An 18,629-nucleotide genomic window follows, 5' to 3' on the forward strand; every position below is an offset into this window, starting at 1 on the left:
TGACGGCTAGTCGGTTCGTGCGTTGCGGCCCCCACGGCTCCCGCGTGAGGCATAAGAGCATTTTTTCGCGCAACATGTAACGGGTGCGATCACACTAGCACTAAAGCACCGGATCCCATCAGAACTCTGAAGTTAAGCGTGCTTGGGCGAGAGTAGTACTGGGATGGGTGACCTCCTGGGAAGTCCTCGTGTTGCACTCTCTTTTTGCCTTCGGCGCTTTTTGTCGTCGGCACCAACCTCCGACCTTCTTTTCACTTACCGCAACACACCGTATCTGATCCATCGAGGTCTTCTGCTTCCCTTTCACCCTCGCCTTGCGCGCCGCAGCGCCCGCACCCGACACGAGCCGCGGCGTGCGACAAAAGCAGCAGTTCCGGCTCTCCGGACTGTAACTTGGCACACCGATGTCGGAATTCGGCGATTTTCGTGGCCACGGAAAGCTCGTTCCGCTGGCTACGACGTGGCGAACAGACGAAGTCGGTTCAGGACCGTTTCGGATGCCGTTTAAGCTCATTTCGGGCGTTTTTCGGGGCTGTTTTTATGACGGCTAGTCGGTTCGTGCGTTGCGGCCCCCACGGCTCCCGCGTGAGGCATAAGAGCATTTTTTGGCGCAACATGTAACGGGTGCGATCACACTAGCACTAAAGCACCGGATCCCATCAGAACTCTGAAGTTAAGCGTGCTTGGGCGAGAGTAGTACTGGGATGGGTGACCTCCTGGGAAGTCCTCGTGTTGCACTCTCTTTTTGCCTTCGGCGCTTTTTTGTCGTCGGCACCAACCTCCGACCTTCTTTTCACTTCCCGCAACACACCGTATCTGATCCATCGAGGTCTTCTGCTTCCCTTTCACCCTCGCCTTGCGCGCCGCAGCGCCGGCACCCGACACGAGCCGCGGCGTGCGACAAACGCAGCAGTTCCGGCTCGCCAGACCGTAACTTGGCACGCCGATGTCGAAATTCGGCGATTTTCCTGGCCACGGAAAGCTCGTTCCGCTGGCTACGACGTGACGAACAGACGAAGTCGGTTCGGGACCGTTTTAGATGCCGTTTAAGATCATTTCGGGCGTTTCTATGATGACTAGTCGGTTTGTGCGTTGCGGCCCCCACGGCTCCCGCGTGAGGCATAAGAGCATTTTTTCGCGCAACATGTAACGGGTGCGATCATACCAGCACTAAAGCACCGGATCCCATCAGAACTCTGAAGTTAAGCGTGCTTGAGCGAGAGTAGTACTGGGATGGGTGACCTCCTGGGAAGTCCTTGTGTTGCACTCTCTTTTTGCCTTCGGCGCTTTTTTGTCGTCGGCACCAACCTCCGACCTTCTTTTCACTTCCCGCAACACACCGTATCTGATCCATCGAGGTCTTCTGCTTCCCTTTCACCCTCGCCTTGCGCGCCGCAGCGCCGGCACCCGACACGAGCCGCGGCGTGCGACAAACGCAGCAGTTCCGGCTCGCCGGACCGTAACTTGGCACGCCGATGTCGAAATTCGGCGATTTTCCTGCCCACGGAAAGCACGTTCCGCTGGCTACGACGTGACGAACAGACGACGTCGGTTCGGGACCGTTTCGGATGCCGTTTAAGCTCATTTCGGGCGTTTTTCGGGGCCGTTTTTATGACGGCTAGTCGGTTCGTGCGTTGCGGCCCCCACGGCTCCCGCGTGAGGCATAAGAGCATTTTTTCGCGCAACATGTAACGGGTGCGATCACACTAGCACTAAAGCACCGGATCCCATCAGAACTCTGAAGTTAAGCGTGCTTGGGCGAGAGTAGTACTGGGATGGGTGACCTCCTGGGAAGTCCTCGTGTTGCACTCTCTTTTTGCCTTCGGCGCTTTTTTGTCGTCGGCACCAACCTCCGACCTTCTTTTCACTTCCCGCAACACACCGTATCTGATCCATCGAGGTCTTCTGCTTCCCTTTCACCCTCGCCTTGCACGCCGCAGCGCCGGCACCCGACACGAGCCGCGGCGTGCGACAAACGCAGCAGTTCCGGCTCGCCGGACCGTAACTTGGCACGCCGATGTCGAAATTCGGCGATTTTCCTGGCCACGGAAAGCTCGTTCCGCTGGCTACGACGTGACGAACAGACGAAGTCGGTTCGGGACCGTTTCAGATGCCGTTTAAGCTCATTTCGGGCGTTTCTATGACGGCTAGTCGGTTTGTGCGTTGCGGCCCCCACGGCGCCCGCGTGAGGCATAAGAGCATTTTTTCGCGCAACATGTAACGGGTGCGATCATACCAGCACTAAAGCACCGGATCCCATCAGAACTCTGAAGTTAAGCGTGCTTGAGCAAGAGTAGTACTGGGATGGGTGACCTCCTGAGAAGTCCTTGTGTTGCACTCTCTTTTTGCCTTCGGCGCTTTTTTGTCGTCGGCACCAACCTCCGACCTTCTTTTCACTTCCCGCAACACACCGTATCTGATCCATCGAGGTCTTCTGCTTCCCTTTCACCCTCGCCTTGCGCGCCGCAGCGCCGGCACCCGACACGAGCCGCGGCGTGCGACAAACGCAGCAGTTCCGGCTCGCCGGACCGTAACTTGGCACGCCGATGTCGAAATTCGGCGATTTTCCTGGCCACGGAAAGCACGTTCCGCTGGCTACGACGTGACGAACAGACGAAGTCGGTTCGGGACCGTTTCAGATGCCGTTTAAGCTCGTTTCGGGTGTTTTTCGGGGCGTTTCTATGACGGCTAGTCGGTTTGTGCGTTGCGGCCCCCACGGCTTCCGCGTGAGGCATAAGAGCATTTTTTCGCGCAACATGTAACGGGTGCGATCATACCAGCACTAAAGCACCGGATCCCATCAGAACTCCGAAGTTAAGCGTGCTTGGGCGAGAGTAGTACTGGAATGGGTGACCTCCTGGGAAGTCCTCGTGTTGCACTCTCTATTTACCTTCGGCGCTTTTTTGTCGTCGGCACCAACCTCCGACCTTCTTTTCACTTACCGCAACACACCGTATCTGATCCATCAAGGTCTTCTGCTTCCCTTTCACCCTCGCCTTGCGCGCCGCAGCGCCCGCACCCGACACGAGCCGCGGCGTGCGACAAAAGCAGCAGTTCCGGCTCTCTGGACTGTAACTTGGCACACCGATGTCGGAATTCGGCGATTTTCGTGGCCACGGAAAGCTCGTTCCGCTGGCTACGACGTGGCGAACAGACGAAGTCGGTTCGGGACCGTTTCGGATGCCGTTTAAGCTCATTTCGGGCGTTTTTCGGGGCCGTTTTTATGACGGCTAGTCGGTTCGTACGTTGCGGCCCCCACGACTCCCGCGTGAGGCATAAGAGCATTTTTTCGCGCAACATGTAACGGGTGCGATCACACTAGCACTAAAGCACCGGATCCCATCAGAACTCTGAAGTTTAGCGTGCTTGGGCGAGAGTAGTACTGGGATGGGTGACCTCCTGGGAAGTCCTCGTGTTGCACTCTCTTTTTGCCTTCGGCGCTTTTTTGTCGTCGGCACCAACCTCCGACCTTCTTTTCACTTCCCGCAACACACCGTATCTGATCCATCGAGGTCTTCTGCTTCCCTTTCACCCTCGCCTTGCGCGCCGCAGCGCCGGCACCCGACACGAGCCGCGGCGTGCGACAAACGCAGCAGTTCCGGCTCGCCGGACCGTAACTTGGCACGCCGATGTCGAAATTCGGCGATTTTCCTGCCCACGGAAAGCACGTTCCGCTGGCTACGACGTGACGAACAGACGAAGTCGGTTCGGGACCGTTTCGGATGCCGTTTAAGCTCATTTCGGGCGTTTTTCGGGGCCGTTTTTATGACGGCTAGTCGGTTCGTGCGTTGCGGCCCCCACGGCTCCCGCGTGAGGCATAAGAGCATTTTTTGGCGCAACATGTAACGGGTGCGATCACACTAGCACTAAAGCACCGGATCCCATCAGAACTCTGAAGTTAAGCGTGCTTGGGCGAGAGTAGTACTGGGATGGGTGACCTCCTGGGAAGTCCTCGTGTTGCACTCTCTTTTTGCCTTCGGCGCTTTTTTGTCGTCGGCACCAACCTCCGACCTTCTTTTCACTTCCCGCAACACACCGTATCTGATCCATCGAGGTCTTCTGCTTCCCTTTCACCCTCGCCTTGCGCGCCGCAGCGCCGGCACCCGACACGAGCCGCGGCGTGCGACAAACGCAGCAGTTCCGGCTCGCCAGACCGTAACTTGGCACGCCGATGTCGAAATTCGGCGATTTTCCTGGCCACGGAAAGCTCGTTCCGCTGGCTACGACGTGACGAACAGACGAAGTCGGTTCGGGACCGTTTTAGATGCCGTTTAAGATCATTTCGGGCGTTTCTATGATGACTAGTCGGTTTGTGCGTTGCGGCCCCCACGGCTCCCGCGTGAGGCATAAGAGCATTTTTTCGCGCAACATGTAACGGGTGCGATCATACCAGCACTAAAGCACCGGATCCCATCAGAACTCTGAAGTTAAGCGTGCTTGAGCGAGAGTAGTACTGGGATGGGTGACCTCCTGGGAAGTCCTTGTGTTGCACTCTCTTTTTGCCTTCGGCGCTTTTTTGTCGTCGGCACCAACCTCCGACCTTCTTTTCACTTCCCGCAACACACCGTATCTGATCCATCGAGGTCTTCTGCTTCCCTTTCACCCTCGCCTTGCGCGCCGCAGCGCCGGCACCCGACACGAGCCGCGGCGTGCGACAAACGCAGCAGTTCCGGCTCGCCGGACCGTAACTTGGCACGCCGATGTCGAAATTCGGCGATTTTCCTGCCCACGGAAAGCACGTTCCGCTGGCTACGACGTGACGAACAGACGACGTCGGTTCGGGACCGTTTCGGATGCCGTTTAAGCTCATTTCGGGCGTTTTTCGGGGCCGTTTTTATGACGGCTAGTCGGTTCGTGCGTTGCGGCCCCCACGGCTCCCGCGTGAGGCATAAGAGCATTTTTTCGCGCAACATGTAACGGGTGCGATCACACTAGCACTAAAGCACCGGATCCCATCAGAACTCTGAAGTTAAGCGTGCTTGGGCGAGAGTAGTACTGGGATGGGTGACCTCCTGGGAAGTCCTCGTGTTGCACTCTCTTTTTGCCTTCGGCGCTTTTTTGTCGTCGGCACCAACCTCCGACCTTCTTTTCACTTCCCGCAACACACCGTATCTGATCCATCGAGGTCTTCTGCTTCCCTTTCACCCTCGCCTTGCACGCCGCAGCGCCGGCACCCGACACGAGCCGCGGCGTGCGACAAACGCAGCAGTTCCGGCTCGCCGGACCGTAACTTGGCACGCCGATGTCGAAATTCGGCGATTTTCCTGGCCACGGAAAGCTCGTTCCGCTGGCTACGACGTGACGAACAGACGAAGTCGGTTCGGGACCGTTTCAGATGCCGTTTAAGCTCATTTCGGGCGTTTCTATGACGGCTAGTCGGTTTGTGCGTTGCGGCCCCCACGGCGCCCGCGTGAGGCATAAGAGCATTTTTTCGCGCAACATGTAACGGGTGCGATCATACCAGCACTAAAGCACCGGATCCCATCAGAACTCTGAAGTTAAGCGTGCTTGAGCAAGAGTAGTACTGGGATGGGTGACCTCCTGAGAAGTCCTTGTGTTGCACTCTCTTTTTGCCTTCGGCGCTTTTTTGTCGTCGGCACCAACCTCCGACCTTCTTTTCACTTCCCGCAACACACCGTATCTGATCCATCGAGGTCTTCTGCTTCCCTTTCACCCTCGCCTTGCGCGCCGCAGCGCCGGCACCCGACACGAGCCGCGGCGTGCGACAAACGCAGCAGTTCCGGCTCGCCGGACCGTAACTTGGCACGCCGATGTCGAAATTCGGCGATTTTCCTGGCCACGGAAAGCACGTTCCGCTGGCTACGACGTGACGAACAGACGAAGTCGGTTCGGGACCGTTTCAGATGCCGTTTAAGCTCGTTTCGGGCGTTTTTCGGGGCGTTTCTATGACGGCTAGTCGGTTTGTGCGTTGCGGCCCCCACGGCTTCCGCGTGAGGCATAAGAGCATTTTTTCGCGCAACATGTAACGGGTGCGATCATACCAGCACTAAAGCACCGTATCCCATCAGAACTCCGAAGTTAAGCGTGCTTGGGCGAGAGTAGTACTGGAATGGGTGACCTCCTGGGAAGTCCTCGTGTTGCACTCTCTATTTACCTTCGGCGCTTTTTTGTCGTCGGCACCAACCTCCGACCTTCTTTTCACTTACCGCAACACACCGTATCTGATCCATCAAGGTCTTCTGCTTCCCTTTCACCCTCGCCTTGCGCGCCGCAGCGCCCGCACCCGACACGAGCCGCGGCGTGCGACAAAAGCAGCAGTTCCGGCTCTCTGGACTGTAACTTGGCACACCGATGTCGGAATTCGGCGATTTTCGTGGCCACGGAAAGCTCGTTCCGCTGGCTACGACGTGGCGAACAGACGAAGTCGGTTCGGGACCGTTTCGGATGCCGTTTAAGCTCATTTCGGGCGTTTTTCGGGGCCGTTTTTATGACGGCTAGTCGGTTCGTACGTTGCGGCCCCCACGGCTCCCGCGTGAGGCATAAGAGCATTTTTTCGCGCAACATGTAACGGGTGCGATCATACCAGCACTAAAGCACCGGATCCCATCAGAACTCTGAAGTTAAGCGTGCTTGGGCGAGAGTAGTACTGGGATGGGTGACCTCCTGGGAAGTCCTTGTGTTGCACTCTCTTTTTGCCTTCGGCGCTTTTTTGTCGTCGGCACCAACCTCCGACCTTCTTTTCACTTCCCGCAACACACCGTATCTGATCCATCGAGGTCTTCTGCTTCCCTTTCACCCTCGCCTTGCGCGCCGCAGCGCCGGCACCCGACACGAGCCGCGGCGTGCGACAAACGCAGCAGTTCCGGCTCGCCGGACCGTAACTTGGCACGCCGATGTCGAAATTCGGCGATTTTCCTGCCCACGGAAAGCACGTTCCGCTGGCTACGACGTGACGAACAGACGAAGTCGGTTCGGGACCGTTTCGGATGCCGTTTAAGCTCATTTCGGGCGTTTTTCGGGGCTGTTTTTATGACGGCTAGTCGGTTCGTGCGTTGCGGCCCCCACGGCTCCCGCGTGAGGCATAAGAGCATTTTTTCGCGCAACATGTAACGGGTGCGATCACACTAGCACTAAAGCACCGGATCCCATCAGAACTCTGAAGTTAAGCGTGCTTGGGCGAGAGTAGTACTGGGATGGGTGACCTCCTGGGAAGTCCTCGTGTTGCACTCTCTTTTTGCCTTCGGCGCTTTTTTGTCGTCGGCACCAACCTCCGACCTTCTTTTCACTTCCCGCAACACACCGTATCTGATCCATCGAGGTCTTCTGCTTCACTTTCACCCTCGCCTTGCACGCCGCAGCGCCGGCACCCGACACGAGCCGCGGTGTGCGACAAACGCAGCAGTTCCGGCTCGCCGGACCGTAACTTGGCACGCCGATGTCGAAATTCGGCGATTTTCCTGGCCACGGAAAGCTCGTTCCGCTGGCTACGACGTGACGAACAGACGAAGTCGGTTCGGGACCGTTTCAGATGCCGTTTAAGCTCATTTCGGGCGTTTCTATGACGGCTAGTCGGTTCGTGCGTTGCGGCCCCCACGGCGCCCGCGTGAGGCATAAGAGCATTTTTTGGCGCAACATGTAACGGGTGCGATCACACTAGCACTAAAGCACCGGATCCCATCAGAACTCTGAAGTTAAGCGTGCTTGGGCGAGAGTAGTACTGGGATGGGTGACCTCCTTGGAAGTCCTCGTGTTGCACTCTCTTTTTGCCTTCGGCGCTTTTTTGTCGTCGGCACCAACCTCCGACCTTCTTTTCACTTCCCGCAACACACCGTATCTGATCCATCGAGGTCTTCTGCTTCCCTTTCACCCTCGCCTTGCGCGCCGCAGCGCCGGCACCCGACACGAGCCGCGGCGTGCGACAAACGCAGCAGTTCCGGCTCGCCAGACCGTAACTTGGCACGCCGATGTCGAAATTCGGCGATTTTCCTGGCCACGGAAAGCTCGTTCCGCTGGCTACGACGTGACGAACAGACGAAGTCGGTTCGGGACCGTTTTAGATGCCGTTTAAGATCATTTCGGGCGTTTCTATGATGACTAGTCGGTTTGTGCGTTGCGGCCCCCACGGCTCCCGCGTGAGGCATAAGAGCATTTTTTCGCGCAACATGTAACGGGTGCGATCATACCAGCACTAAAGCACCGGATCCCATCAGAACTCTGAAGTTAAGCGTGCTTGAGCGAGAGTAGTACTGGGATGGGTGACCTCCTGGGAAGTCCTTGTGTTGCACTCTCTTTTTGCCTTCGGCGCTTTTTTGTCGTCGGCACCAACCTCCGACCTTCTTTTCACTTCCCGCAACACACCGTATCTGATCCATCGAGGTCTTCTGCTTCCCTTTCACCCTCGCCTTGCGCGCCGCAGCGCCGGCACCCGACACGAGCCGCGGCGTGCGACAAACGCAGCAGTTCCGGCTCGCCGGACCGTAACTTGGCACGCCGATGTCGAAATTCGGCGATTTTCCTGCCCACGGAAAGCACGTTCCGCTGGCTACGACGTGACGAACAGACGACGTCGGTTCGGGACCGTTTCGGATGCCGTTTAAGCTCATTTCGGGCGTTTTTCGGGGCCGTTTTTATGACGGCTAGTCGGTTCGTGCGTTGCGGCCCCCACGGCTCCCGCGTGAGGCATAAGAGCATTTTTTCGCGCAACATGTAACGGGTGCGATCACACTAGCACTAAAGCACCGGATCCCATCAGAACTCTGAAGTTAAGCGTGCTTGGGCGAGAGTAGTACTGGGATGGGTGACCTCCTGGGAAGTCCTCGTGTTGCACTCTCTTTTTGCCTTCGGCGCTTTTTTGTCGTCGGCACCAACCTCCGAACTTCTTTTCACTTCCCGCAACACACCGTATCTGATCCATCGAGGTCTTCTGCTTCCCTTTCACCCTCGCCTTGCGCGCCGCAGCGCCGGCACCCGACACGAGCCGCGGCGTGCGACAAACGCAGCAGTTCCGGGTCGCCGGACCGTAACTTGGCACGCCGATGTCGGAATTCGGCGATTTTCGTGGCCACGGAAAGCTCGTTCCGCTGGCTACGACGTGGCGAACAGACGAAGTCGGTTCGGGACCGTTTCGGATGCCGTTTAAGCTCGTTTCGGGCGTTTTTCGGGGCCGTTTCTATGACGGCTAGTCGGTTCGTGCGTTGCGGCCCCCACGGCTCCCGCGTGAGGCATAAGAGCATTTTTTCGCGCAACATGTAACGGGTGCGATCATACCAGCACTAAAGCACCGGATCCCATCAGAACTCCGAAGTTAAGCGTGCTTGGGCGAGAGTAGTACTGGAATGGGTGACCTCCTGGGAAGTCCTCGTGTTGCACTCTCTATTTACCTTCGGCGCTTTTTTGTCGTCGGCACCAACCTCCGACCTTCTTTTCACTTACCGCAACACACCGTATCTGATCCATCAAGGTCTTCTGCTTCCCTTTCACCCTCGCCTTGCGCGCCGCAGCGCCCGCACCCGACACGAGCCGCGGCGTGCGACAAAAGCAGCAGTTCCGGCTCTCTGGACTGTAACTTGGCACACCGATGTCGGAATTCGGCGATTTTCGTGGCCACGGAAAGCTCGTTCCGCTGGCTACGACGTGGCGAACAGACGAAGTCGGTTCGGGACCGTTTCGGATGCCGTTTAAGCTCATTTCGGGCGTTTTTCGGGGCCGTTTTTATGACGGCTAGTCGGTTCGTACGTTGCGGCCCCCACGGCTCCCGCGTGAGGCATAAGAGCATTTTTTCGCGCAACATGTAACGGGTGCGATCACACTAGCACTAAAGCACCGGATCCCATCAGAACTCTGAAGTTAAGCGTGCTTGGGCGAGAGTAGTACTGGGATGGGTGACCTCCTGGGAAGTCCTCGTGTTGCACTCTCTTTTTGCCTTCGGCGCTTTTTTGTCGTCGGCACCAACCTCCGACCTTCTTTTCACTTCCCGCAACACACCGTATCTGATCCATCGAGGTCTTCTGCTTCCCTTTCACCCTCGCCTTGCGCGCCGCAGCGCCGACACCCGACACGAGCCGCGGCGTGCGACAAACGCAGCAGTTCCGGCTCGCCGGACCGTAACTTGGCACGCCGATGTCGAAATTCGGCGATTTTCCTGCCCACGGAAAGCACGTTCCGCTCGCTACGACGTGACGAACAGACAAAGTCGGTTCGGGACCGTTTCGGATGCCGTTTAAGCTCATTTCGGGCGTTTTTCGGGGCCGTTTTTATGACGGCTAGTCGGTTCGTGCGTTGCGGCCCCCACGGCTCCCGCGTGAGGCATAAGAGCATTTTTTCGCGCAACATGTAACGGGTGCGATCACACTAGCACTAAAGCACCGGATCCCATCAGAACTCTGAAGTTAAGCGTGCTTGGGCGAGAGTAGTACTGGGATGGGTGACCTCCTGGGAAGTCCTCGTGTTGCACTCTCTTTTTGCCTTCGGCGCTTTTTGTCGTCGGCACCAACCTCCGACCTTCTTTTCACTTACCGCAACACACCGTATCTGATCCATCGAGGTCTTCTGCTTCCCTTTCACCCTCGCCTTGCGCGCCGCAGCGCCCGCACCCGACACGAGCCGCGGCGTGCGACAAAAGCAGCAGTTCCGGCTCTCCGGACTGTAACTTGGCACACCGATGTCGGAATTCGGCGATTTTCGTGGCCACGGAAAGCTCGTTCCGCTGGCTACGACGTGGCGAACAGACGAAGTCGGTTCAGGACCGTTTCGGATGCCGTTTAAGCTCATTTCGGGCGTTTTTCGGGGCTGTTTTTATGACGGCTAGTCGGTTCGTGCGTTGCGGCCCCCACGGCTCCCGCGTGAGGCATAAGAGCATTTTTTGGCGCAACATGTAACGGGTGCGATCACACTAGCACTAAAGCACCGGATCCCATCAGAACTCTGAAGTTAAGCGTGCTTGGGCGAGAGTAGTACTGGGATGGGTGACCTCCTGGGAAGTCCTCGTGTTGCACTCTCTTTTTGCCTTCGGCGCTTTTTTGTCGTCGGCACCAACCTCCGACCTTCTTTTCACTTCCCGCAACACACCGTATCTGATCCATCGAGGTCTTCTGCTTCCCTTTCACCCTCGCCTTGCGCGCCGCAGCGCCGGCACCCGACACGAGCCGCGGCGTGCGACAAACGCAGCAGTTCCGGCTCGCCAGACCGTAACTTGGCACGCCGATGTCGAAATTCGGCGATTTTCCTGGCCACGGAAAGCTCGTTCCGCTGGCTACGACGTGACGAACAGACGAAGTCGGTTCGGGACCGTTTTAGATGCCGTTTAAGATCATTTCGGGCGTTTCTATGATGACTAGTCGGTTTGTGCGTTGCGGCCCCCACGGCTCCCGCGTGAGGCATAAGAGCATTTTTTCGCGCAACATGTAACGGGTGCGATCATACCAGCACTAAAGCACCGGATCCCATCAGAACTCTGAAGTTAAGCGTGCTTGAGCGAGAGTAGTACTGGGATGGGTGACCTCCTGGGAAGTCCTTGTGTTGCACTCTCTTTTTGCCTTCGGCGCTTTTTTGTCGTCGGCACCAACCTCCGACCTTCTTTTCACTTCCCGCAACACACCGTATCTGATCCATCGAGGTCTTCTGCTTCCCTTTCACCCTCGCCTTGCGCGCCGCAGCGCCGGCACCCGACACGAGCCGCGGCGTGCGACAAACGCAGCAGTTCCGGCTCGCCGGACCGTAACTTGGCACGCCGATGTCGAAATTCGGCGATTTTCCTGCCCACGGAAAGCACGTTCCGCTGGCTACGACGTGACGAACAGACGACGTCGGTTCGGGACCGTTTCGGATGCCGTTTAAGCTCATTTCGGGCGTTTTTCGGGGCCGTTTTTATGACGGCTAGTCGGTTCGTGCGTTGCGGCCCCCACGGCTCCCGCGTGAGGCATAAGAGCATTTTTTCGCGCAACATGTAACGGGTGCGATCACACTAGCACTAAAGCACCGGATCCCATCAGAACTCTGAAGTTAAGCGTGCTTGGGCGAGAGTAGTACTGGGATGGGTGACCTCCTGGGAAGTCCTCGTGTTGCACTCTCTTTTTGCCTTCGGCGCTTTTTTGTCGTCGGCACCAACCTCCGACCTTCTTTTCACTTCCCGCAACACACCGTATCTGATCCATCGAGGTCTTCTGCTTCCCTTTCACCCTCGCCTTGCACGCCGCAGCGCCGGCACCCGACACGAGCCGCGGCGTGCGACAAACGCAGCAGTTCCGGCTCGCCGGACCGTAACTTGGCACGCCGATGTCGAAATTCGGCGATTTTCCTGGCCACGGAAAGCTCGTTCCGCTGGCTACGACGTGACGAACAGACGAAGTCGGTTCGGGACCGTTTCAGATGCCGTTTAAGCTCATTTCGGGCGTTTCTATGACGGCTAGTCGGTTTGTGCGTTGCGGCCCCCACGGCGCCCGCGTGAGGCATAAGAGCATTTTTTCGCGCAACATGTAACGGGTGCGATCATACCAGCACTAAAGCACCGGATCCCATCAGAACTCTGAAGTTAAGCGTGCTTGAGCAAGAGTAGTACTGGGATGGGTGACCTCCTGAGAAGTCCTTGTGTTGCACTCTCTTTTTGCCTTCGGCGCTTTTTTGTCGTCGGCACCAACCTCCGACCTTCTTTTCACTTCCCGCAACACACCGTATCTGATCCATCGAGGTCTTCTGCTTCCCTTTCACCCTCGCCTTGCGCGCCGCAGCGCCGGCACCCGACACGAGCCGCGGCGTGCGACAAACGCAGCAGTTCCGGCTCGCCGGACCGTAACTTGGCACGCCGATGTCGAAATTCGGCGATTTTCCTGGCCACGGAAAGCACGTTCCGCTGGCTACGACGTGACGAACAGACGAAGTCGGTTCGGGACCGTTTCAGATGCCGTTTAAGCTCGTTTCGGGCGTTTTTCGGGGCGTTTCTATGACGGCTAGTCGGTTTGTGCGTTGCGGCCCCCACGGCTTCCGCGTGAGGCATAAGAGCATTTTTTCGCGCAACATGTAACGGGTGCGATCATACCAGCACTAAAGCACCGTATCCCATCAGAACTCCGAAGTTAAGCGTGCTTGGGCGAGAGTAGTACTGGAATGGGTGACCTCCTGGGAAGTCCTCGTGTTGCACTCTCTATTTACCTTCGGCGCTTTTTTGTCGTCGGCACCAACCTCCGACCTTCTTTTCACTTACCGCAACACACCGTATCTGATCCATCAAGGTCTTCTGCTTCCCTTTCACCCTCGCCTTGCGCGCCGCAGCGCCCGCACCCGACACGAGCCGCGGCGTGCGACAAAAGCAGCAGTTCCGGCTCTCTGGACTGTAACTTGGCACACCGATGTCGGAATTCGGCGATTTTCGTGGCCACGGAAAGCTCGTTCCGCTGGCTACGACGTGGCGAACAGACGAAGTCGGTTCGGGACCGTTTCGGATGCCGTTTAAGCTCATTTCGGGCGTTTTTCGGGGCCGTTTTTATGACGGCTAGTCGGTTCGTACGTTGCGGCCCCCACGGCTCCCGCGTGAGGCATAAGAGCATTTTTTCGCGCAACATGTAACGGGTGCGATCATACCAGCACTAAAGCACCGGATCCCATCAGAACTCTGAAGTTAAGCGTGCTTGGGCGAGAGTAGTACTGGGATGGGTGACCTCCTGGGAAGTCCTTGTGTTGCACTCTCTTTTTGCCTTCGGCGCTTTTTTGTCGTCGGCACCAACCTCCGACCTTCTTTTCACTTCCCGCAACACACCGTATCTGATCCATCGAGGTCTTCTGCTTCCCTTTCACCCTCGCCTTGCGCGCCGCAGCGCCGGCACCCGACACGAGCCGCGGCGTGCGACAAACGCAGCAGTTCCGGCTCGCCGGACCGTAACTTGGCACGCCGATGTCGAAATTCGGCGATTTTCCTGCCCACGGAAAGCACGTTCCGCTGGCTACGACGTGACGAACAGACGAAGTCGGTTCGGGACCGTTTCGGATGCCGTTTAAGCTCATTTCGGGCGTTTTTCGGGGCCGTTTTTATGACGGCTAGTCGGTTCGTGCGTTGCGGCCCCCACGGCTCCCGCGTGAGGCATAAGAGCATTTTTTCGCGCAACATGTAACGGGTGCGATCACACTAGCACTAAAGCACCGGATCCCATCAGAACTCTGAAGTTAAGCGTGCTTGGGCGAGAGTAGTACTGGGATGGGTGACCTCCTGGGAAGTCCTCGTGTTGCACTCTCTTTTTGCCTTCGGCGCTTTTTTGTCGTCGGCACCAACCTCCGACCTTCTTTTCACTTCCCGCAACACACCGTATCTGATCCATCGAGGTCTTCTGCTTCACTTTCACCCTCGCCTTGCACGCCGCAGCGCCGGCACCCGACACGAGCCGCGGTGTGCGACAAACGCAGCAGTTCCGGCTCGCCGGACCGTAACTTGGCACGCCGATGTCGAAATTCGGCGATTTTCCTGGCCACGGAAAGCTCGTTCCGCTGGCTACGACGTGACGAACAGACGAAGTCGGTTCGGGACCGTTTCAGATGCCGTTTAAGCTCATTTCGGGCGTTTCTATGACGGCTAGTCGGTTCGTGCGTTGCGGCCCCCACGGCGCCCGCGTGAGGCATAAGAGCATTTTTTGGCGCAACATGTAACGGGTGCGATCACACTAGCACTAAAGCACCGGATCCCATCAGAACTCTGAAGTTAAGCGTGCTTGGGCGAGAGTAGTACTGGGATGGGTGACCTCCTTGGAAGTCCTCGTGTTGCACTCTCTTTTTGCCTTCGGCGCTTTTTTGTCGTCGGCACCAACCTCCGACCTTCTTTTCACTTCCCGCAACACACCGTATCTGATCCATCGAGGTCTTCTGCTTCCCTTTCACCCTCGCCTTGCGCGCCGCAGCGCCGGCACCCGACACGAGCCGCGGCGTGCGACAAACGCAGCAGTTCCGGCTCGCCAGACCGTAACTTGGCACGCCGATGTCGAAATTCGGCGATTTTCCTGGCCACGGAAAGCTCGTTCCGCTGGCTACGACGTGACGAACAGACGAAGTCGGTTCGGGACCGTTTTAGATGCCGTTTAAGATCATTTCGGGCGTTTCTATGATGACTAGTCGGTTTGTGCGTTGCGGCCCCCACGGCTCCCGCGTGAGGCATAAGAGCATTTTTTCGCGCAACATGTAACGGGTGCGATCATACCAGCACTAAAGCACCGGATCCCATCAGAACTCTGAAGTTAAGCGTGCTTGAGCGAGAGTAGTACTGGGATGGGTGACCTCCTGGGAAGTCCTTGTGTTGCACTCTCTTTTTGCCTTCGGCGCTTTTTTGTCGTCGGCACCAACCTCCGACCTTCTTTTCACTTCCCGCAACACACCGTATCTGATCCATCGAGGTCTTCTGCTTCCCTTTCACCCTCGCCTTGCGCGCCGCAGCGCCGGCACCCGACACGAGCCGCGGCGTGCGACAAACGCAGCAGTTCCGGCTCGCCGGACCGTAACTTGGCACGCCGATGTCGAAATTCGGCGATTTTCCTGCCCACGGAAAGCACGTTCCGCTGGCTACGACGTGACGAACAGACGACGTCGGTTCGGGACCGTTTCGGATGCCGTTTAAGCTCATTTCGGGCGTTTTTCGGGGCCGTTTTTATGACGGCTAGTCGGTTCGTGCGTTGCGGCCCCCACGGCTCCCGCGTGAGGCATAAGAGCATTTTTTCGCGCAACATGTAACGGGTGCGATCACACTAGCACTAAAGCACCGGATCCCATCAGAACTCTGAAGTTAAGCGTGCTTGGGCGAGAGTAGTACTGGGATGGGTGACCTCCTGGGAAGTCCTCGTGTTGCACTCTCTTTTTGCCTTCGGCGCTTTTTTGTCGTCGGCACCAACCTCCGACCTTCTTTTCACTTCCCGCAACACACCGTATCTGATCCATCGAGGTCTTCTGCTTCCCTTTCACCCTCGCCTTGCGCGCCGCAGCGCCGGCACCCGACACGAGCCGCGGCGTGCGACAAACGCAGCAGTTCCGGGTCGCCGGACCGTAACTTGGCACGCCGATGTCGGAATTCGGCGATTTTCGTGGCCACGGAAAGCTCGTTCCGCTGGCTACGACGTGGCGAACAGACGAAGTCGGTTCGGGACCGTTTCGGATGCCGTTTAAGCTCGTTTCGGGCGTTTTTCGGGGCCGTTTCTATGACGGCTAGTCGGTTCGTGCGTTGCGGCCCCCACGGCTCCCGCGTGAGGCATAAGAGCATTTTTTCGCGCAACATGTAACGGGTGCGATCATACCAGCACTAAAGCACCGGATCCCATCAGAACTCCGAAGTTAAGCGTGCTTGGGCGAGAGTAGTACTGGAATGGGTGACCTCCTGGGAAGTCCTCGTGTTGCACTCTCTATTTACCTTCGGCGCTTTTTTGTCGTCGGCACCAACCTCCGACCTTCTTTTCACTTACCGCAACACACCGTATCTGATCCATCAAGGTCTTCTGCTTCCCTTTCACCCTCGCCTTGCGCGCCGCAGCGCCCGCACCCGACACGAGCCGCGGCGTGCGACAAAAGCAGCAGTTCCGGCTCTCTGGACTGTAACTTGGCACACCGATGTCGGAATTCGGCGATTTTCGTGGCCACGGAAAGCTCGTTCCGCTGGCTACGACGTGGCGAACAGACGAAGTCGGTTCGGGACCGTTTCGGATGCCGTTTAAGCTCATTTCGGGCGTTTTTCGGGGCCGTTTTTATGACGGCTAGTCGGTTCGTACGTTGCGGCCCCCACGGCTCCCGCGTGAGGCATAAGAGCATTTTTTCGCGCAACATGTAACGGGTGCGATCACACTAGCACTAAAGCACCGGATCCCATCAGAACTCTGAAGTTAAGCGTGCTTGGGCGAGAGTAGTACTGGGATGGGTGACCTCCTGGGAAGTCCTCGTGTTGCACTCTCTTTTTGCCTTCGGCGCTTTTTTGTCGTCGGCACCAACCTCCGACCTTCTTTTCACTTCCCGCAACACACCGTATCTGATCCATCGAGGTCTTCTGCTTCCCTTTCACCCTCGCCTTGCGCGCCGCAGCGCCGACACCCGACACGAGCCGCGGCGTGCGACAAACGCAGCAGTTCCGGCTCGCCGGACCGTAACTTGGCACGCCGATGTCGAAATTCGGCGATTTTCCTGCCCACGGAAAGCACGTTCCGCTCGCTACGACGTGACGAACAGACGAAGTCGGTTCGGGACCGTTTCGGATGCCGTTTAAGCTCATTTCGGGCGTTTTTCGGGGCCGTTTTTATGACGGCTAGTCGGTTCGTGCGTTGCGGCCCCCACGGCTCCCGCGTGAGGCATAAGAGCATTTTTTCGCGCAACATGTAACGGGTGCGATCACACTAGCACTAAAGCACCGGATCCCATCAGAACTCTGAAGTTAAGCGTGCTTGGGCGAGAGTAGTACTGGGATGGGTGACCTCCTGGGAAGTCCTCGTGTTGCACTCTCTTTTTGCCTTCGGCGCTTTTTGTCGTCGGCACCAACCTCCGACCTTCTTTTCACTTACCGCAACACACCGTATCTGATCCATCGAGGTCTTCTGCTTCCCTTTCACCCTCGCCTTGCGCGCCGCAGCGCCCGCACCCGACACGAGCCGCGGCGTGCGACAAAAGCAGCAGTTCCGGCTCTCCGGACTGTAACTTGGCACACCGATGTCGGAATTCGGCGATTTTCGTGGCCACGGAAAGCTCGTTCCGCTGGCTACGACGTGGCGAACAGACGAAGTCGGTTCAGGACCGTTTCGGATGCCGTTTAAGCTCATTTCGGGCGTTTTTCGGGGCTGTTTTTATGACGGCTAGTCGGTTCGTGCGTTGCGGCCCCCACGGCTCCCGCGTGAGGCATAAGAGCATTTTTTGGCGCAACATGTAACGGGTGCGATCACACTAGCACTAAAGCACCGGATCCCATCAGAACTCTGAAGTTAAGCGTGCTTGGGCGAGAGTAGTACTGGGATGGGTGACCTCCTGGGAAGTCCTCGTGTTGCACTCTCTTTTTGCCTTCGGCGCTTTTTTGTCGTCGGCACCAACCTCCGACCTTCTTTTCACTTCCCGCAACACACCGTATCTGATCCATCGAGGTCTTCTGCTTCCCTTTCACCCTCGCCTTGCGCGCCGCAGCGCCGGCACCCGACACGAGCCGCGGCGTGCGACAAACGCAGCAGTTCCGGCTCGCCAGACCGTAACTTGGCACGCCGATGTCGAAATTCGGCGATTTTCCTGGCCACGGAAAGCTCGTTCCGCTGGCTACGACGTGACGAACAGACGAAGTCGGTTCGGGACCGTTTTAGATGCCGTTTAAGATCATTTCGGGCGTTTCTATGATGACTAGTCGGTTTGTGCGTTGCGGCCCCCACGGCTCCCGCGTGAGGCATAAGAGCATTTTTTCGCGCAACATGTAACGGGTGCGATCATACCAGCACTAAAGCACCGGATCCCATCAGAACTCTGAAGTTAAGCGTGCTTGAGCGAGAGTAGTACTGGGATGGGTGACCTCCTGGGAAGTCCTTGTGTTGCACTCTCTTTTTGCCTTCGGCGCTTTTTTGTCGTCGGCACCAACCTCCGACCTTCTTTTCACTTCCCGCAACACACCGTATCTGATCCATCGAGGTCTTCTGCTTCCCTTTCACCCTCGCCTTGCGCGCCGCAGCGCCGGCACCCGACACGAGCCG

The 18,629-nt window shown here is 57.4% G+C and overlaps 35 non-coding genes across 35 annotated transcripts; all 35 read left to right on the forward strand.

Moving 5' to 3' along the window:
- The first annotated feature begins 81 nt into the window (after positions 1-81).
- LOC149849846 (5S ribosomal RNA) lies at positions 82-200 on the forward strand. The gene has a single exon (XR_016434728.1). It is a non-coding gene; the product is annotated as a 5S ribosomal RNA (ribosomal RNA).
- Positions 201-622: 422 nt separating this feature from the next.
- On the forward strand, positions 623-741 carry LOC149849847 (5S ribosomal RNA). Its single transcript, XR_016434729.1, has one exon. It is a non-coding gene; the product is annotated as a 5S ribosomal RNA (ribosomal RNA).
- A 410-nt stretch (positions 742-1,151) lies between these two features.
- On the forward strand, positions 1,152-1,270 carry LOC149849848 (5S ribosomal RNA). The gene has a single exon (XR_016436866.1). It is a non-coding gene; the product is annotated as a 5S ribosomal RNA (ribosomal RNA).
- Positions 1,271-1,693: 423 nt separating this feature from the next.
- LOC149849849 (5S ribosomal RNA) lies at positions 1,694-1,812 on the forward strand. Its single transcript, XR_016434730.1, has one exon. It is a non-coding gene; the product is annotated as a 5S ribosomal RNA (ribosomal RNA).
- Positions 1,813-2,222: 410 nt separating this feature from the next.
- On the forward strand, positions 2,223-2,341 carry LOC149849850 (5S ribosomal RNA). The gene has a single exon (XR_016436064.1). It is a non-coding gene; the product is annotated as a 5S ribosomal RNA (ribosomal RNA).
- A 422-nt stretch (positions 2,342-2,763) lies between these two features.
- On the forward strand, positions 2,764-2,882 carry LOC149849851 (5S ribosomal RNA). Its single transcript, XR_016426231.1, has one exon. It is a non-coding gene; the product is annotated as a 5S ribosomal RNA (ribosomal RNA).
- A 423-nt stretch (positions 2,883-3,305) lies between these two features.
- Positions 3,306-3,424, forward strand: LOC149849852 (5S ribosomal RNA). The gene has a single exon (XR_016426338.1). It is a non-coding gene; the product is annotated as a 5S ribosomal RNA (ribosomal RNA).
- A 423-nt stretch (positions 3,425-3,847) lies between these two features.
- Positions 3,848-3,966, forward strand: LOC149849853 (5S ribosomal RNA). Its single transcript, XR_016434731.1, has one exon. It is a non-coding gene; the product is annotated as a 5S ribosomal RNA (ribosomal RNA).
- Positions 3,967-4,376: 410 nt separating this feature from the next.
- Positions 4,377-4,495, forward strand: LOC149849854 (5S ribosomal RNA). The gene has a single exon (XR_016436877.1). It is a non-coding gene; the product is annotated as a 5S ribosomal RNA (ribosomal RNA).
- Positions 4,496-4,918: 423 nt separating this feature from the next.
- On the forward strand, positions 4,919-5,037 carry LOC149849855 (5S ribosomal RNA). The gene has a single exon (XR_016434732.1). It is a non-coding gene; the product is annotated as a 5S ribosomal RNA (ribosomal RNA).
- Positions 5,038-5,447: 410 nt separating this feature from the next.
- Positions 5,448-5,566, forward strand: LOC149849856 (5S ribosomal RNA). The gene has a single exon (XR_016436075.1). It is a non-coding gene; the product is annotated as a 5S ribosomal RNA (ribosomal RNA).
- A 422-nt stretch (positions 5,567-5,988) lies between these two features.
- LOC149849857 (5S ribosomal RNA) lies at positions 5,989-6,107 on the forward strand. Its single transcript, XR_016434445.1, has one exon. It is a non-coding gene; the product is annotated as a 5S ribosomal RNA (ribosomal RNA).
- A 423-nt stretch (positions 6,108-6,530) lies between these two features.
- Positions 6,531-6,649, forward strand: LOC149849858 (5S ribosomal RNA). The gene has a single exon (XR_016427251.1). It is a non-coding gene; the product is annotated as a 5S ribosomal RNA (ribosomal RNA).
- Positions 6,650-7,072: 423 nt separating this feature from the next.
- Positions 7,073-7,191, forward strand: LOC149849859 (5S ribosomal RNA). The gene has a single exon (XR_016434735.1). It is a non-coding gene; the product is annotated as a 5S ribosomal RNA (ribosomal RNA).
- Positions 7,192-7,601: 410 nt separating this feature from the next.
- On the forward strand, positions 7,602-7,720 carry LOC149849860 (5S ribosomal RNA). Its single transcript, XR_016426005.1, has one exon. It is a non-coding gene; the product is annotated as a 5S ribosomal RNA (ribosomal RNA).
- Positions 7,721-8,130: 410 nt separating this feature from the next.
- On the forward strand, positions 8,131-8,249 carry LOC149849861 (5S ribosomal RNA). The gene has a single exon (XR_016436888.1). It is a non-coding gene; the product is annotated as a 5S ribosomal RNA (ribosomal RNA).
- A 423-nt stretch (positions 8,250-8,672) lies between these two features.
- LOC149849862 (5S ribosomal RNA) lies at positions 8,673-8,791 on the forward strand. Its single transcript, XR_016434736.1, has one exon. It is a non-coding gene; the product is annotated as a 5S ribosomal RNA (ribosomal RNA).
- A 423-nt stretch (positions 8,792-9,214) lies between these two features.
- Positions 9,215-9,333, forward strand: LOC149849863 (5S ribosomal RNA). Its single transcript, XR_016426312.1, has one exon. It is a non-coding gene; the product is annotated as a 5S ribosomal RNA (ribosomal RNA).
- A 423-nt stretch (positions 9,334-9,756) lies between these two features.
- On the forward strand, positions 9,757-9,875 carry LOC149849864 (5S ribosomal RNA). Its single transcript, XR_016434738.1, has one exon. It is a non-coding gene; the product is annotated as a 5S ribosomal RNA (ribosomal RNA).
- A 423-nt stretch (positions 9,876-10,298) lies between these two features.
- LOC149849865 (5S ribosomal RNA) lies at positions 10,299-10,417 on the forward strand. The gene has a single exon (XR_016434741.1). It is a non-coding gene; the product is annotated as a 5S ribosomal RNA (ribosomal RNA).
- Positions 10,418-10,839: 422 nt separating this feature from the next.
- Positions 10,840-10,958, forward strand: LOC149849866 (5S ribosomal RNA). Its single transcript, XR_016434743.1, has one exon. It is a non-coding gene; the product is annotated as a 5S ribosomal RNA (ribosomal RNA).
- A 410-nt stretch (positions 10,959-11,368) lies between these two features.
- LOC149849867 (5S ribosomal RNA) lies at positions 11,369-11,487 on the forward strand. Its single transcript, XR_016436899.1, has one exon. It is a non-coding gene; the product is annotated as a 5S ribosomal RNA (ribosomal RNA).
- A 423-nt stretch (positions 11,488-11,910) lies between these two features.
- Positions 11,911-12,029, forward strand: LOC149849868 (5S ribosomal RNA). Its single transcript, XR_016434744.1, has one exon. It is a non-coding gene; the product is annotated as a 5S ribosomal RNA (ribosomal RNA).
- Positions 12,030-12,439: 410 nt separating this feature from the next.
- LOC149849869 (5S ribosomal RNA) lies at positions 12,440-12,558 on the forward strand. The gene has a single exon (XR_016436086.1). It is a non-coding gene; the product is annotated as a 5S ribosomal RNA (ribosomal RNA).
- A 422-nt stretch (positions 12,559-12,980) lies between these two features.
- LOC149849870 (5S ribosomal RNA) lies at positions 12,981-13,099 on the forward strand. Its single transcript, XR_016434447.1, has one exon. It is a non-coding gene; the product is annotated as a 5S ribosomal RNA (ribosomal RNA).
- A 423-nt stretch (positions 13,100-13,522) lies between these two features.
- LOC149849871 (5S ribosomal RNA) lies at positions 13,523-13,641 on the forward strand. The gene has a single exon (XR_016427253.1). It is a non-coding gene; the product is annotated as a 5S ribosomal RNA (ribosomal RNA).
- A 423-nt stretch (positions 13,642-14,064) lies between these two features.
- LOC149849872 (5S ribosomal RNA) lies at positions 14,065-14,183 on the forward strand. The gene has a single exon (XR_016434746.1). It is a non-coding gene; the product is annotated as a 5S ribosomal RNA (ribosomal RNA).
- Positions 14,184-14,593: 410 nt separating this feature from the next.
- Positions 14,594-14,712, forward strand: LOC149849873 (5S ribosomal RNA). Its single transcript, XR_016426006.1, has one exon. It is a non-coding gene; the product is annotated as a 5S ribosomal RNA (ribosomal RNA).
- A 410-nt stretch (positions 14,713-15,122) lies between these two features.
- LOC149849874 (5S ribosomal RNA) lies at positions 15,123-15,241 on the forward strand. Its single transcript, XR_016436921.1, has one exon. It is a non-coding gene; the product is annotated as a 5S ribosomal RNA (ribosomal RNA).
- A 423-nt stretch (positions 15,242-15,664) lies between these two features.
- On the forward strand, positions 15,665-15,783 carry LOC149849875 (5S ribosomal RNA). Its single transcript, XR_016434748.1, has one exon. It is a non-coding gene; the product is annotated as a 5S ribosomal RNA (ribosomal RNA).
- Positions 15,784-16,206: 423 nt separating this feature from the next.
- Positions 16,207-16,325, forward strand: LOC149849876 (5S ribosomal RNA). The gene has a single exon (XR_016426351.1). It is a non-coding gene; the product is annotated as a 5S ribosomal RNA (ribosomal RNA).
- Positions 16,326-16,748: 423 nt separating this feature from the next.
- Positions 16,749-16,867, forward strand: LOC149849877 (5S ribosomal RNA). Its single transcript, XR_016434751.1, has one exon. It is a non-coding gene; the product is annotated as a 5S ribosomal RNA (ribosomal RNA).
- Positions 16,868-17,290: 423 nt separating this feature from the next.
- LOC149849878 (5S ribosomal RNA) lies at positions 17,291-17,409 on the forward strand. The gene has a single exon (XR_016434753.1). It is a non-coding gene; the product is annotated as a 5S ribosomal RNA (ribosomal RNA).
- A 422-nt stretch (positions 17,410-17,831) lies between these two features.
- LOC149849879 (5S ribosomal RNA) lies at positions 17,832-17,950 on the forward strand. The gene has a single exon (XR_016434756.1). It is a non-coding gene; the product is annotated as a 5S ribosomal RNA (ribosomal RNA).
- Positions 17,951-18,360: 410 nt separating this feature from the next.
- On the forward strand, positions 18,361-18,479 carry LOC149849880 (5S ribosomal RNA). The gene has a single exon (XR_016436932.1). It is a non-coding gene; the product is annotated as a 5S ribosomal RNA (ribosomal RNA).
- Positions 18,480-18,629: the final 150 nt, after the last annotated feature.

Source organism: Nuphar pumila, chromosome 1, assembly GCF_984573655.1.
Source record: "Nuphar pumila chromosome 1, dmNupPumi1.hap1.1, whole genome shotgun sequence".
Classification (NCBI taxonomy): Eukaryota; Viridiplantae; Streptophyta; class Magnoliopsida; order Nymphaeales; family Nymphaeaceae; genus Nuphar; species Nuphar pumila.